Source organism: Pinus tabuliformis, chromosome 3_1 (genome assembly GCF_031772625.1).
Source record: "Pinus tabuliformis cultivar Carrire ecotype Pingquan chromosome 3_1, CPIR1, whole genome shotgun sequence".
Taxonomy (NCBI): domain Eukaryota; kingdom Viridiplantae; phylum Streptophyta; class Pinopsida; order Pinales; family Pinaceae; genus Pinus; species Pinus tabuliformis.
The window spans coordinates 729,043,531-729,059,617 of record NC_142301.1 but is presented as its reverse complement, the minus strand read 5'-3'; the positions used below and the strand labels follow the sequence as shown (position 1 = coordinate 729,059,617).

Here is a 16,087-nt window from a genome sequence, read left to right as displayed (position 1 = left end):
ACTCATGCCAAAGTTTGCTCACTTCATCATTATGAACAACAAATACCGAGGGAATATTTGATGACCCAAAGTTGTTAAACTTATACAACCTTGTAGAATCATCAGCAATGCCAGTAGCTAAAATCTGTCTAGGATCTCTTCTGTCCTTAATTACAACATCGTGAGGTGAAAATTCAACGATTTTACCTTCACCTAAATGAGTTATCTGATATACAGATAAAAGGTTGCAGGATAAGGTTGGAACACATAATACATCATTGAATTGACCATTGTCTATATGAACAGTTCTAGTCCCTACAACACTAAGAGATCTATCATCACCAACATATATATTTTTGGTGTTACAATCATTTAAAGAGGAAAACATGGCTTTGTTTTTGTCCATGTGATAAGAAGCTCCAGAATCAATGAGCCACTCATGAGAATGAGAAGAAGAAGATACATTTAGTGCATATCTAGACCGAGATGCTTGACAACCACATGCAGAAAGTGCTATTCCTGAAGATGAAGTTGAAGTTGAAGGGTGCTCCAAATGGATGTTATGCTTCTTCATTGCTGCTTCCAAGGCTTCCATCTTTTTAAAGCATTTGGATTCTAAGTGGCCATCTCGATTACAAAAGTGGCAATGTCTATCAGTCTTCTTCCCTTTGTTTTTATTTGCCTTATCATTTTGTTGAAATGATTTTTCATTTTGAGACTGAAATTGCTTAGGACCCTTGTTTGGTTTAGCACCATTCTTTTCACGATACGACTTCTTAGGATTCTTTGAATTTGGTTGATGCTGAGCGGCTAAGGCTTTATTAGAAGAGTTTCCAAGATTAAGAAGGCCAAGATGTAAGAGTTTTTCTTGTTCTCTTATTAAAGAATCATAAAAGGCATCAAAGGAAGGGGACTTGTAGTCTTGTCCTTGAGCAATGAAGGCTTTTCTTGTAGAATGGAAGGTGGAAACAAACACAGAGTAGGCTGGTCCCAACTTAGTAAGAATGGAATAGATAAGGTTACCATCTTATTTCTTAACCTTAACACCTTCCAAGAGAAGTCTAAGGGTCTTGAACTTGGACAAAAAATCTCCAATGGAAGAAAAATTATTGGGGTCCAATGTAAGCAACTCATTTTCGAGTTGATGGGCTCTAAGTTCATTTTTAATTCCAAAAACTTTAGTGATCTATTTCATTGCTTCATTAGGAGTATCAAGTTCTACGATATGGAATCTAAGGTCTGGAGAAATAGACATCCCTATCAACCCACGTGCTTGATCTTTCCTATTTTCTCATTTTTACTGCCTTATCTTCATCTTTCGGTTTGGTTTCTTGGCCTGAGGCTATTCTGTAAAGACCTTTACTTCTAAGTAAATCCACAATGTAGGACCACCATTGGAAGTAGTTGGTGCTGTCAAGAATAACTTGGCATGGACTTTCCATTTTAACAGAAACTGAAGCTATAGATGTTGAAACTGAGTGTTCTAATGGAAATATCTCGAAAAATTAGGCTGATTAAAAAAAAACAACTTCTGGATGAAGAATTTATGGCTTTTTGAAGAAAAGTTGTTGAAGATGCCGACGAAGTGCGGGAATGTGCGGAAATGAATGATAATGTTATATTTAAAAAAAAATCTGCCCCCTTTCCAAACTTAATCTAATTAGCTCAACAAAAAGAAAGACTTGAACTCAAGACCTCTACTCTCATAAAGTAGCTTTGGACCAAGTGAGCTAGATTAAAAGGTTAGTAATTTTTGGAAAAGAGGAAGGGTTTTTTTTTTTTTTAGTCACTGAAGCTTTGGGGTGTGTGCTTACTTGAGAAAGCTCTTTTTTTCCTACAAAACAAAAAACACAAAACCCAACATGGACATACAAAAAAAAAAAAAAAAAACCTTACGGGTTGAAGTTAGCTTTAACCAGAAACTAAATATTTTCCTCAATGTTTCTGATTTTTCGAGGTCACACTAAGGCGCGACGGAAAAGAGCATACGCATGAGAAAAATCCTTCCTTTTTGTTTCTGATTTTCCTAGATCACATGGAGTTGCGGGGCAAAGAGAATATGCAGAATAGAAAAGGTATAGATCCGGTAATAAAAAAAACAAAGAGCTAAATAAACCGAAATAAACTGAGAGAAAATAACTAAAAACTACAAATAAACACTGTATACCTCAAGATCTTAAAAATGACGTAGCTAGGGCTATCAGAAACCTTTTTGCGTAAAACGTAAGGGGTTCCTCACTGGAACAGATGCTCCTAACACAATAGAGCAGTCCTATCAGCCCGAAAGTAGTCAGTAATAGTAGATCTAGGAAACGACAGTCGGATGCAGTTCTACTGGCTTCAGATTTGGATCACCAATGGATGCAGCCCTCAAATAGCTCTGATACCATGTAGGAATTTACAGGGTAAGTTCCTTAGACAGAACACCAAAGGACACCGCTCACAAATAGATCACAGATCAATACACCAATATTGTTGACGTGGTTAAAACCCTCAAAGAGGGAAACAGTCCACGACTTGAGCCAACGCGGCCACTTCATGTAATTTATTAATAAAAGAATGAAAATTTACATAAGCTTCTCTCATGAACAGTTACCCTACAAATGACCCTCCATGCTCTTTAAATAGAGATCATGGACCAATCAGGTGTTAAGCCACGGATCAAGTGTCAGTAATACCGAGGAGAGAATGAACCATCGGATCACTTCATGTCTAGAACATATCGTGACCGTTGGATTGTAAGTTACAAAAGTACATAGTAAAGAAACACACTTTACCTAACTCTACACTAGACCAAGTTATACTTAACTATTTCCTATGTGTCGGAATATCCTAACGTGGTTGTCGTCATGCATGAGGTCATGGTTTATGTAGTTGATATGGTCATGCATTGATGACTAGACTCTAGCTGGAATGATGAGTATATGGTTTGGTACTCATTTTTTATGTGTGTATATGCAGTTGTTATGTGTGTATGGTCTTGGTTATGATTATGCATGTATAGTAGGTCAAATATGCCTTGTGAAGTCGTTGTATGCAATTTAGGTCATCATAGTGCTATTGTATGTTATGATGCTAATGTGTTGGCTGAGATAGAGTAGGAGATGTAGATCATTATAATGAGGTTGTGGCATTCGACTTTGGGATAAGAGCAGATCGTCATACAGGTATTGTATGTTTGGCATGCAGGTATGTAGATTAAGGATTGTTATATGCATTAGGGTTATATACATTAGGTTTATGAACATGTATTTGATGTTATGGTTACATTCATGATATATGTTAGATGATTAGTGTGGTTATATGCACATGTGTCAGGTAGTCAGGAATGATAGTAACATGTAGTTGTATGCATTGCTATTGTTGTTTTATATTAGATAACCTCATGATTATGTTATATGTTGTTGATGAGTATGTTATAGGTTAACTTGTTGATTGTTATATGACAGTTAGCTTGACGATTCAGTTTTATGTTGTTGATGAGCATGATATATAGCTTAGTGTTGTTATGTGCTATTAACTTGATGATTAGAGTTATTTCATTGAGATCTTGATGTCATACTTTGGATTTGTCATATGTGTGATGGTTATGTTCATTGCATTGAAGATCTTGATGTTCTATGTATTGTGATAACCTGGTTTGACCTACGCAGATGGTTATGGTTGTGATACTCAGGTATGAGCTGACATATTTGTGATATGGTGTCATACTAATCTAGACTGATCATACATATGTGATTGTTATGCATGAATGACAACTGCTTATGAGATTGTAATATGAACATGTTAGTTAGTTATTGTTATGGATGTCATGATCTTATGGGTGCTTGAGCTGATGTGTTGTAAAGTTATATCATGCTAACTAGATTGATTATGCAGACAAGATCACCTCCCCTGAGATACATTAAGGTATCAGTTTCTTATATCATATATTTGGTGCTTGACTATTGATTATGTCATCTAGTTGATTTATTTGACATGGTATGAATGTTTGATGAATTGCATAATATGAATACGTGATCAAATGATTTTGTTTTAAGATGATTGTACTAACATGTATGAGTTGAGAGAGTTGATATGTACTTGAATGTAGTTGAAAGTTGTAGCATTATGTCTAATGACTATGGATTATGACATGAATGTTTGCAAAAGTTAATTTCAAATTGATAAATATGATTGTCTTGATATTTGGAACATGTGGTTGACATGTGTGAGTATGATGCAGGGGATTGCATGGCAAGAGATTGCCATGAAATCTTGAAGATGGCTCAGGTTGAGTTTTCCTTGGGAAACATGGGGATTGAGTCATGGTGTCAGTCTTGTGCTTTTATTCTTTTGAGCTTGATTTGCGGTTTTTTTTATATGTTTGGTGCAAGGCCTCGCCACTTTGTTGTAGTGTCATATTGTTATGGGTTTTCTTGGTCTTCTTCTTGGTTTTTTTTTGTTTTCTCTTTTATTGTTTATAGTCTTGGGAATTAGTTGGGAAACAGGAAAGTTGATGGATCTTGGGGAGAGCTGTGTGGTACCCGAAAGGTTATGCAAGATGTAGATGAAGCTCTGTGTATGAGTGAGCACAGTGGAAGGGAAGACTACGACAATCATTTGGACTAGTTGGGTTCATTGTGGTAAATGGACCATGGCAGTACAGACATGAGAAATGTAACTACAAAAGGTATAGTAAATGGATCTGAGGCATCAGATGCCTTGGCTATGTTGGGAACTATTGTTCTCAATATCATGCATGTCGTGCATGAATAAATAAGGAAGTTCTCTTAACCTAGACCTTATGTTATCTAGTAATTATGTTATGACCATGATTTTTTTATGTTCATATACGTATACAGAATATATATGTATGAATGTCACTGTCTGACATGACCATGATTATTTTATGCTAATGATTATATATGTATGTATGTATGTTGTTGTCTGGAGTGATCATGATTGTTTTATGCTAACGTTTATACATGTATATATGTATCCATGTATCTATGTTACTATCTATCAGGGTTGTCAGGGATCATTCTTGTGGAGGAATGTTTGCTTATGCAAGGTAATGACATGAAGAGATTCCTGGTGTATAAGGAATCAATTGGGAAGAGTAGTCACGACAAATAAATGAGGTAATGTTGAAGGATACATCAGCAAAGTGAAAGCAGTGTGGTCTGCAGCATGTTAGGATAAGCATGGACGAGGTACTGGAAACAAGGTTTCTTGGTAGGGACAGTGTGGTTTTGGATGTGTGGTACTACTGTTATGCATATGTTTTATATGTTGTGCATATTTCATCTATGATGTGTGCACTTGTGGTGTTGTGTATACATAACATGCGTACATGTTGTTTATGCAAAGTTATGTATAGGATGGTACAAATAGGGTTGTGTCAATATTGCATATGGGGTGTTGTATATATATTGTACTGTCTTCATGACGTATATGCGGTGTGTGTGCATATGGTGCTATGTACATGTTGGATATGCAGTGCTGTGTATAGAGGATGCTATGTACGTGTTGGATATGTAGTGTTATGTACAAGTGGTGTTGTGTGCATGTGGTACATTAGTACTATGTACATATGGTGTGGTGTGCATGATTGTAAAAGAGGTTTCATGTGCATATGGTGCTATGTACATATTGTATAAGTGGCGCTGTGTGCATGTGGTGCTATGTACATGTCGTGCATGTGGCGCTATGTACATGTGGTGTCGCATACATTCCATGCGTGTGGTACTGTGTACATGTGGCATCGTGTAAGCATTGTATAGTGGTGTAGTGTAGATGTGGCCAGGGAAGATTTTAAGAACCCCCCCTAAATTTATATGTATAATAAATGGGCGAATCTCCATGGTATATAGGAAAAATGGAAGGCGATTTTATCAATAATATAATATGTATATATAATTTTTTGGCGAATCTCTCACCAGGCATGGCGAATATTTTACTCAATTATAAAATCTTGTAAGATCTTGGCGAGTCTTTCACTAAATAATAAAACTTTGTAAAGTCCTAGTGAATCTTAGCATTGTGAACTCTTAGAGAATTTTTTGAAAAAGTATAAAACCATATATGACAAGAGCCACATGGTGGAATTATCACTGTTTTTTTTTCACATTTCCACGACATGGAACTTGTTTATAAAATTATAAAAAAGCCAACCATGTCCCTTATAATATGTAGGTAAGCTTATAACAGAGTCTGATACCTGTACTATGCTTGTATTCATTCAAGTGTCATAGCTACTATACTTAACATTGTGAATCACAACTCTCTCAGAACTCAACTCTATAGTGTAATTAAAACCTTTGGAAATTGAATCTGACAACTCTATAAAAACTATTAGTGAAATAGAAGCTTTTGTGAATGAGTCCACTAACTATCACTACTAAACAATCAATCTAGACTATGAAGTCTTCCATCTTGATCACAATCGTTCTCATGATCAAGGGAGTGCGATCACCTGGCCTGACATAATGGCCATCATAGCTTCCAATAATCAACAACCACCTTGCAATGACATCCTAGCTCATGTCTCATGAATTTTATTCATCAATCTTAACTGATATAAATCTTATAAAGATAATATTAGAATCCTCTCTAGATTCACTGTTAATACAAGGGTAAAGGAAATTTTCTAGCTCAAGGTACTAGCCAATACCAACTTTGGTATTTGTGACCCCTTTGTGGGGATGCACCTACCCTGCCCCGTTGGGTTTCTGCCTTGTAACATAGTTCAAGGATCACAAGACTTTCCAATCTTCCTACTCCATTAGACACAATTTATATGCTATACATAGTGAATGGAAAAGAAGCATTATAGAACACACAATTTCACAGAAGGAAGAAAAATCTTAGCTAGTTCAATATCAAAATCTTAACCACTGATTAATAAAGAATAACAAGTAGTGTAATGAATTGTTCCAAGTTATTTGTTTACAAGCTGTAAGGAATGTAGTGGAATGGAAAATATTACTTAGGCAACCCTTCAATATTTTCTACTAATATGTCTGTGCATGTACATATGAAATTAAGAGCATTGTTGAATACAAAGTTTCCTTTTCTCTTGCCTCCATTTTGACAAATCAGTGTGAAATCAGTGTCACTTTGAATCTCCTTTCCTGTGTGGATGTTTTGACAAATCAATGTGAAATCAAAGTCACTTTGAATTTCCTTTCCTGCGAGGGATCACATCCACAGTTGATTAGTAAAAGATAATCTACTATATATTATGTTCAAGAAACTGACTGCAATCTACAGTGGAAACGAGACCTCAATTCTTATTCTGAATTTGAATATCTCAGGACAACATAAGAGATAAAAATGCATATGGCCTTAGTAGCTAGAAAACAATCACTTCGTCATTACAAGACCATCTAGATTTCGGCACTTAATCTAAATAATGGCACTAGTTGCAGTGCTTATTTGCATTAACACCATGGAAAAACAACAACAATGTTTCAAAGCACACTTACTGGAAAAGTTATAACGTTTCGAGAATATTTAATGATAGCGTCTGAACCTCGTAGCTATGGTGGGGAAACTAGGGAACCCAAATCTTGGAAGATATCTCATACCAAATCTGAGAAAAAAATAAAAAGGGGAAAAAATCAAAATCTATAAATCAAGCAATGAATTGTTTACAAATCAAATACAATTCCTTTAACTAATAGTTAAATTGTGGTGATATATTTAAATATTTAGTAAGAGGGGAACTTCAAACCATAGAATATTACCTTTGTCATTACTTTCATCCCTCAGTGACTGAGATTACAAATCAATACTTATGGAAAGATTGTAAGAAATTCTGTGAAATAGTAAAGCATATCCTCTATTTTCAAGCAACAAAATCAAGACATTGTTACATCAAGAGCCATAATTGATACATAATCAATGAATCAAGTCCTTGTATGGCACAAGCTTGTTTCACAACCTCTATTTTCTCAATAACAAAATCAAGACATTGTATGTGGTTATTACCAAAAGGAAACTGCGTTCTAATTTGGAAGAGGATCTTATCAAAAGACATGGATTTATTCAAAGCTACAAATCCTAATGGGTTACTGAAAAATAAGTTGGAATATGGGATCATGATACTTAAATTAAAAAAATATGTTTTCCTTTTAGAAACATTACAGTTATACAATGTTTTTTGAAAGCATTAGGATTTGAAATTGGGCCTTTCTATCAAGACAAATTTTCATTAACAGAATGTACTTTCCTACCTGAAACGTTGTAGATATCCAAGAAAAACTTGAAAAGCATAAGAGAACTTAGCATAATGTACTTTCTTTCCTTCCTTAACATTCTTAAAGAGTTGAGGTTCCCGAATTCATCAAGTAACTTTCGAAGGAAATGACAGTTAGTAATAGTCCAATTCACAACTGAAGATGTGTCACAAATACGAGGGGGCATCTCCTCCAAATCACAAAAGTGCTCCAGGTTAAAATCTAGCATTATTGGAAGCTTAATGCTCGACTGAGTGTTATTGAACCCAGACATTTTTCCAATCTTCACTAAAAGCTTAAAGATAGCTTCTCTAAGTTCTACATGACTTTACTATGCTCTTGAAGTGGGGGCACATGCAGCCTCTCCAAGTGAATAGTCTTAAACTAAGTGAAGATAAGGCCAATAGATCATTCAGTGTGGATCTCTTTAACCCATAATTGAATACTATGTCTCTCTTGAACCCATAATTGAATACTATTAGGACTTTCAAATTTTTCATGGAACTCAAAAATGTTGGAAGAAAGTATTTGCTTCCAGAAAAGAGTAAAACTAAAGCCTCTTCTTGAGGACAATTGATGTCACACCACTAATACTTCTCCATGGACTCTGTATAGGTAAACCACAAATGCAGAATTCCATTAGAATATTGTGTTTATTGAATACACAAATGAAATCATTGCATTTCTTTAAAATATCTTTTGAAATCAAAATTACCGAAATTACATATCGATAACCTAGTGGGTGTAGGATAAAATTCACCCGTGTCATTCACAAAAATCATGAGAAAAAACCTAATACTATATATAAAACCAAGAAAAATTCAAATTCATCACTTCTAGGGACCTTGTAACCACCCTGCCAACACACAAGTATGTTCCTGTTTGTAGTTAGAAAAATTACCCAAATTACAATCTGTTTACTCCAGCCTATGTTGGAAAGTTATAGAAGGATTACTAGTGCTATCAATCCATTCCTTTTAGCCCTGGATTTTTTTCAGTTTAAAACAGAAGTATACAAATATACTTGTCCAATGTCTACTACTACTGAGCATTAGTTAATTCATAAGAAAGCATGTAGACATACAAACATAAATTCACACTCATGAATATCCCAACTTTCTATCAAGTGTTATGACTAGTGATGGAAATCACAATTATTTTCAAAAGCGTGGAATCATGCCTAAGCATCCTCTATGAATGACCCAATGCCTTCCTGGTTAGCTCTCTACATTAAAGTTGCAACAAACAATATGACATTAGGCATGGCTTGAAAGTAACAAACCACTGCAGAACTCAGGCATAGATGGCAAGTGTAGACCGCGTTTTCAAGATATCGGTTAGAAAATCCATAGCATATAATAGCACAAATTGAGAAACTCATAATGTCCTGTCTGTTGAATATTGTAGCCAATTTTCTCACAGATTATACTGTAGAGCATAAAACTGCTCATAAATTAACGTAACACACAGGCTTCATATTCCTTGTATATGGCTTCATATTCCTTGTTTTTCTTCAAGTTTGTTGCCATTGACCACACAGACCAGAGATAAATCATGGAGGAACTTCATTGAAAGCATGGATATATAACATTGAAATAGTAACTGCACATATTTTGAATAAAATTTGTAATGTTTTACGATTGCAAAGAAAATTAAATATGTCAAAATAAAATGTGGAATCTGAATTTGCTTTACAAGACTTAAATTATTAAAGATAATAACAAATCTTCCCAACCATTCAAGATAAATCTGATTTAACTTGAATGCACATATTCTTTATTTCCATTATCTAAATGTTTTACTGTCATGAAAAATAGATATTTCCATCTCAACATATCCTTGATCATTTGACATTGCCCTCAGTTAGTTTTTAAAGGTAATGGCTAAACATTTACAGAAGTTCTAATATTGTAAGCCTTACCATTTCCCTTTCATTTGTCAAGTTTAATTTCCACCTTTTTTATTTCAATGAAACATTAAAGGCTGCAAACTTTGTGGTTAAGATCCAACTGGTAGAAGAAGGATGACTTTCTATGAAGCTCAAACCACTCACAAGACCCTTTAATACCACCATGCTTATTTGGCATTCCCAGGGTCTACAGAACCACAAGACTAACATAATAGATTTCATGCTTCAAGAAAACATAAATACTTCAAGCTCGACTTCCATTACATTTTTTTACACGCACTATATGGTCTACCCTGTCCTCTGAGATGGACAGAGGTTCTTTGTGAAGACACACCAAATACAACTGAGTGATTTATGGAACAATGATTCAATAATGATAAGCCAACAAAATATGTACTATTCAACATAATATATGCTCACTGAAGGGAAAGATTACTGGTCGAGGATTTAGACTCCAAACACCTAATTGGGAGTTGGTTTATGTGGCCTCAAACCAGATGCACTTGGACTCATATTTTTTTCCTTGACTAACCAGGGGAATGCCTGAATGCTTTTGCCCTCTGTGAGGGCTATGTGTTCGTCTGATCTCACTTATACGGTGGATATATATTTGTTTAGCTTCTGCAATTTGGGGACTTAATGCAGACTCAGATCCATGAATTGGTGTGCAATCACTCGAGCTAGTTATCCATGGACTATATGTGTGTTTGACCTCACCACAACTTCGTGTAATCATCTCATCCAAAACTTCACCATCATTTGCAACTGTTCCCATGCTTCCTAGTCCGAACCCCTGAATTCCATCTTCCTGCAATCAACATATGTTACAGTTCAATTTATTACTGTTCATGCTGTAGGGCTTATGAAATAGAATTGAGTAATATTTTACAAATTTGTTTGATATGTGTCTTGCACTCACTGTTATATTGCATTGCATTCCAGGGGCTTCTTCATACTCTGCCGCATCCAATTCTTGAAGATGTGCTCCTTTGAAAAACTTGGGAAGGATATAATGCCTCGCTGGGACTAACAAGTTACAACATGATCAGTAGTGGGAAGAGAACACCATATATAGGCACCCATGTGATACCAAAACATGCCAGCAAATAACATGTCTGGAAAATGGTGAAAGTGGCAATTGTCTTGAAAGTTACCGTTTCAAGAAATGTAGCATGATACTCCTGAAGTTCTCTGTAACCATCAGTTCAACATTGATCATCTTTGAAAACTATATTACAAACATTAAATTCAATCACATTATAGTTTGAATAAAGTTCATACTTGTATCTACGACTTGGAGCAGTGAAAAGAAACAATATCCTTTCCCAAAATTGATTTCCTGGCAAACTCTCTATGGCCATGAAGGCAAAGTAACCCCAAAGCACAGAAGTTGGGATCTTTCTAATGATGGGCATTGCTGCAAGGCACCCAACCACCATCAGAGATTGCAACAAATTACTCAATCGTTGTTCTTTCACCTCAACAGGAAGTAGGTCATCCACGTCCTTGTCAGCATTAAAAATTGATTTATCAACTGGGGCATCCATATTCCCAGTACCTGCAGCCAACTGAATTGTGGTCTCTTTCAATTCCTTAAGTGCCTGCACAAATGGTTGGGACATGACAAGACAAATAAATAAAGGGAGAGGAAAGTTAGATAAAATGAAACACCCAAACTCAAAAATAAGACCATTACCAAGGCAGGTGGAGGTTGATAAACCAGTGGGGTCTGCATTTGCTCATAGGCTTCTTCCATGTTTCTGTATAATTTCCCTAAGGTTGAATTTTTCTGCATACTTTTCTGGACTGTTGTCACTAACTTGCTAAGCACCAACTATAACAAAAGTACTTGTGAGTTACTCATCTATAAAATGTCTGAATTGTGTCTTTTCCCTGAGAAGTTGCAATTGATAATTCCAATATATTGGTACCTGATGTTTGAGGGTAGCTAAGCTTTTCGTGTGCATGGGAGAATGAGGAATAACACCATTTGAAGGAGGTATGCCAACAAGACCACATAAAATAGTATGCCACAATAAAAGGAAAATTTATGAATCCACTAGAGATTTTTTATGGAGGTGAAAACAAAGAATGAAGAGTTAGATCAAGATGTCTTCAGGAGAGCAAGAGCTCTTCCAGAATAGGGTAGCTAGTGATAGTTGAACCTAAACATGAACTCTGACAAAAATTACAACATAGTTCTATATATATATATATATATATATATATATATATATATATATATATATATATATATATATATATATATATATATATATATATATATATATATATATATATATATATATATATATATATATATATATATATATACTGAGGTAATTTGCATACCAAAAATCCTAAGAGAAGTCATAATGGTATGAAGAAGGTTTTCTTAAGTTGAATTCCTTTTGTTGGGCAAGTTGGGATGCAACGCTGTGATCAAAATAATAAAGCACTGCAATCATTGTTGCCGGAATGAAAGCTCCAAAAATGTATAACAATGGCACATCAAGCATTTCCTATGTCGAAAAATAAGTACTGTTATTGCATGGAAATGAAAACAAAAAAGGAAAAAAAATGGATTCTATGTTTTGAGGTGGTGGATGAAAGGCAAGATCAGTGCCTTATCATGTTTGGGGTATGGGAGCACACATTTTATGTCAAAGGGAGAATATAAAGAAGGATTATGGGTTATAAGCAGCCAAGGATCATCCCCCTTCCTTGTGTTGTTGCCACCCCCAACCTTCCAAAGTTCAAACCAACTGTCTTCCAATCAGCGGAAAGGCCAACACCACCGTCTTCCAAATCACTAAAGATTTATTGTAGGATTTATTTGGAGATCTTATACAATCCTCAGCAGACAGAGGCTGTATGTACTTCCAACTCACCACCTTTCTCAAGAAGACCTTCCCTTCTATAATTCTCTAGACATATTTAGTAGCCAGGGCTCTTTCCAAGCAATGGAGATTTTAAATGTCCCATGCTCACAGCTCTTTAGGAACAACAATTTTTTTCCATGAGACCCGAGGAATATTCTTTTTTCTGTTTGTCCCCAGCCCATAGGAATCTGAAACTAGGTCTTCTTACTTGTTCCAGGACCTGTTTGGGAATAAAGGAAAAAAACACTCAGTACACAGGGATGCCATTTCAGTGAGGCGATAAATGCCATTGCTCAGTCCTCTCAGCGAACATATATCAGATAAGTGTTAGATTAAATATTTATTTGAATTACATTATGATTAATTATGTATTTTTGTCTACTATATATGCATGGAACATTAATGGTGTTGTTATATCACTGATGGGGGATGAGAGCTTATTGGTTGGAGGTTTTTTTGGTTGGGTAATTTGACCTGGTTATGTATGGTACTATCATGTACTTGAATTTAGATAAGACAAGGTGCTATGGAGTTGATTTCCCAACTTTGGGGTGACAAATCATTGCTAAGATGATATGAGTAGTGTCGCATATGGTTGGGAGGAACATTTGAGGTCTGCAACTAGTTGGTAAATTTTATCAGATAAGTGTTATTTTAAATATTTATTTGAATTACATTATGATTAATCATGTATTTTTGTCTACTACATATGCATGGAACATTAATGGTGTTGTTATATGACTGTATTCCTATGCATGAGATCATTGCATTATATAATTCATTTAGATATGGAAAACATATGTATAGGAAATAAAAGAAAAGGAAAATTTATTGAAAAATCAAGTTATAGGGGTGAGTTTCATTACTACACACTAGCAAGTGGTTGGGGAAATTACATAGTCTTATCAAAGCCCATCTTTGCAATATTTGGGCCATATGGGTTAAACTTTGCTGATAGAGGAAAATCACATATTGTTGGGAAATTGTTCGATAAAATTCACAAGTAGCGATATGGATATATTCTCAACTCAAGAGGAAACTGACAGGAATGATAGATATATAGGTTAACTTATTGTTATATACTTAGACTTAGCAAAGAGATGGGTACATTCTAGTAATGGAGCTACTAATTTCATGTAGACAAGAATTTTGGGAAAATAAGCCTTATTGATGGAAAGAAGAATGGAAAAAAAAAATCCATATTATGGGATCACCAATGAGGTGGCAATGTCAAGTGGTAGTGTCATGTGATGGTTGAGTTGGCATGTGGAGGAGGACAGGTGCCATGACTAGCTTCCATCACAGTTCAATGGGATATTAAACCCCCTTTCACCTTGAATTTTGATGTATATTTATACCATCATATCAAGTATATTGTGGCCAGTAGATCCATCAGGATGCAATTTTTTGTTAAATCACACACATATTGGGGATCCAATGTATATTTGGGTTGTTGACTCAAGTGGATCTTGGACATTATATCCATCAGGATGCATCTTTGTGTTAAATCATGTGCATGTTAAGGATTTGATGTAGATCTAGCACATCAAGTCGACTGAATCATGGTTGTTAGATCCATCAGGATTCATTTTTGTGTTAAATGCATGCTTGGAATCTGATGTAGATTTAGGCCATCCAATTGAGTGGATCATAGTTATTATATGCATTTGGAAGCATCTTTATATTGAACCATGCACATGTTGGACATTTGATCTGGATTTGGGTTATCAAATTGAGTAGATTGTAGCCTTCAAATACATTGGAGGTGTAACTCCCATTTAACCTCCACACATGTTGAGATTCGATATGGATATAGGTCATTGGATCAGTGTAATCGTATTTGTTGGATCTGATCGGGAACATAAATAACCATAATCTATCATGCATGTTATAGCTCGATGTAGCATGTGGGTCATTGATCTACCCTAGGATCAATTGTTAGATCTATAAGTGTGAGGATCACACACTATCAATTGTTAGATCTACAATTGATCTACTCTAAGATCAATTTTTAGATATACAAGTGTGAGGGTCACACACTATCAATTGTTAGATCTACAATTGATCTACTCCAAGATCAATTGTTAGACCTACAATTGTGAGAAAACTAGAGAATGAAATTCGCATGTAGTCGCAATGAATAAAGGGCTTCCACATGGAGGGGTGGAAAATGAATTGGGACCCTTCCATATTGGTGGATCTTTAAAAAGGTGTCATGCAAACCATGGGGCCTAGGGGGGACCAAAATTTTAAAAGAAAAGTGGTTGTTTGTGTGCCAAGTGTCTAAGGAGAGACATGTAAAATTAGTTCATTTCTAATGAAAATAAAATTTATATACACATGAATATACTTTCCAACATAAGGAGAATGCATAGAGAAGGGTTGAAAGTGGTTATTATTGGTTTAGAGTGCATAAAATCACAAAAAATTCAATAAATTTTATTAAAAATTTGTTGATTTTTTTAGCTATCAACTTGTAGAGAATTGTTTAGGCCCTAAACAACATTTGCACATGAAAAAAGCCATGAAAATTGCTTGTACATTTCTCATGTATAAGAAATTTATATATATTAAATAAAATAGCTCGAAGAGAGCCTTCCAACAACATATTACATTTGTGAAACCAATCCACTACAAAAGAATTATAACTGAAAAATACAAGGGAAAAATAAGTTATAAATTCGCTCTAAGAGATGTTTCTTGCAACTAGGGCTGAGATTGGGGAACTGAAGTAGCCAATAGAAATATTTTGGACGAAGGAACACAACCATGTTGCCGAATTTGAAATTCATGTACACAAAATTTCAAGAAATTAACAAAATTTTGTTGTCTAAGAACAAGGAAAATTGGGTAAAATTGCCCACAACTTTCACGAGCGTTAACTTTTATCCTAGAACTTTGATTTGGAAGAATACGAAATTAATGGAAAGCTATTGAAAATGAGAATAAATTTATCATCCCAACATTTTAGTTTTTAGCTGGAAAATTCCTCATGAATATAAAAGTAGGTTGTTGGTAGCATGAAGGACAGAATTAACATGAGGAATCGAAGTATGGAGGATCCTCAGGGTTCCTATGGTCATGCATAGGAGGCC

General features: G+C 35.1%; 1 pseudogene; it reads right to left on the bottom strand.

Annotated features, from left to right (window-relative positions):
* Positions 1-10,588: 10,588 nt before the first annotated feature.
* LOC149189376 (boron transporter 1-like) lies at positions 10,589-12,629 on the bottom strand (annotated as a pseudogene).
* Between the last annotated feature and the right edge of the window lie 3,458 nt (positions 12,630-16,087).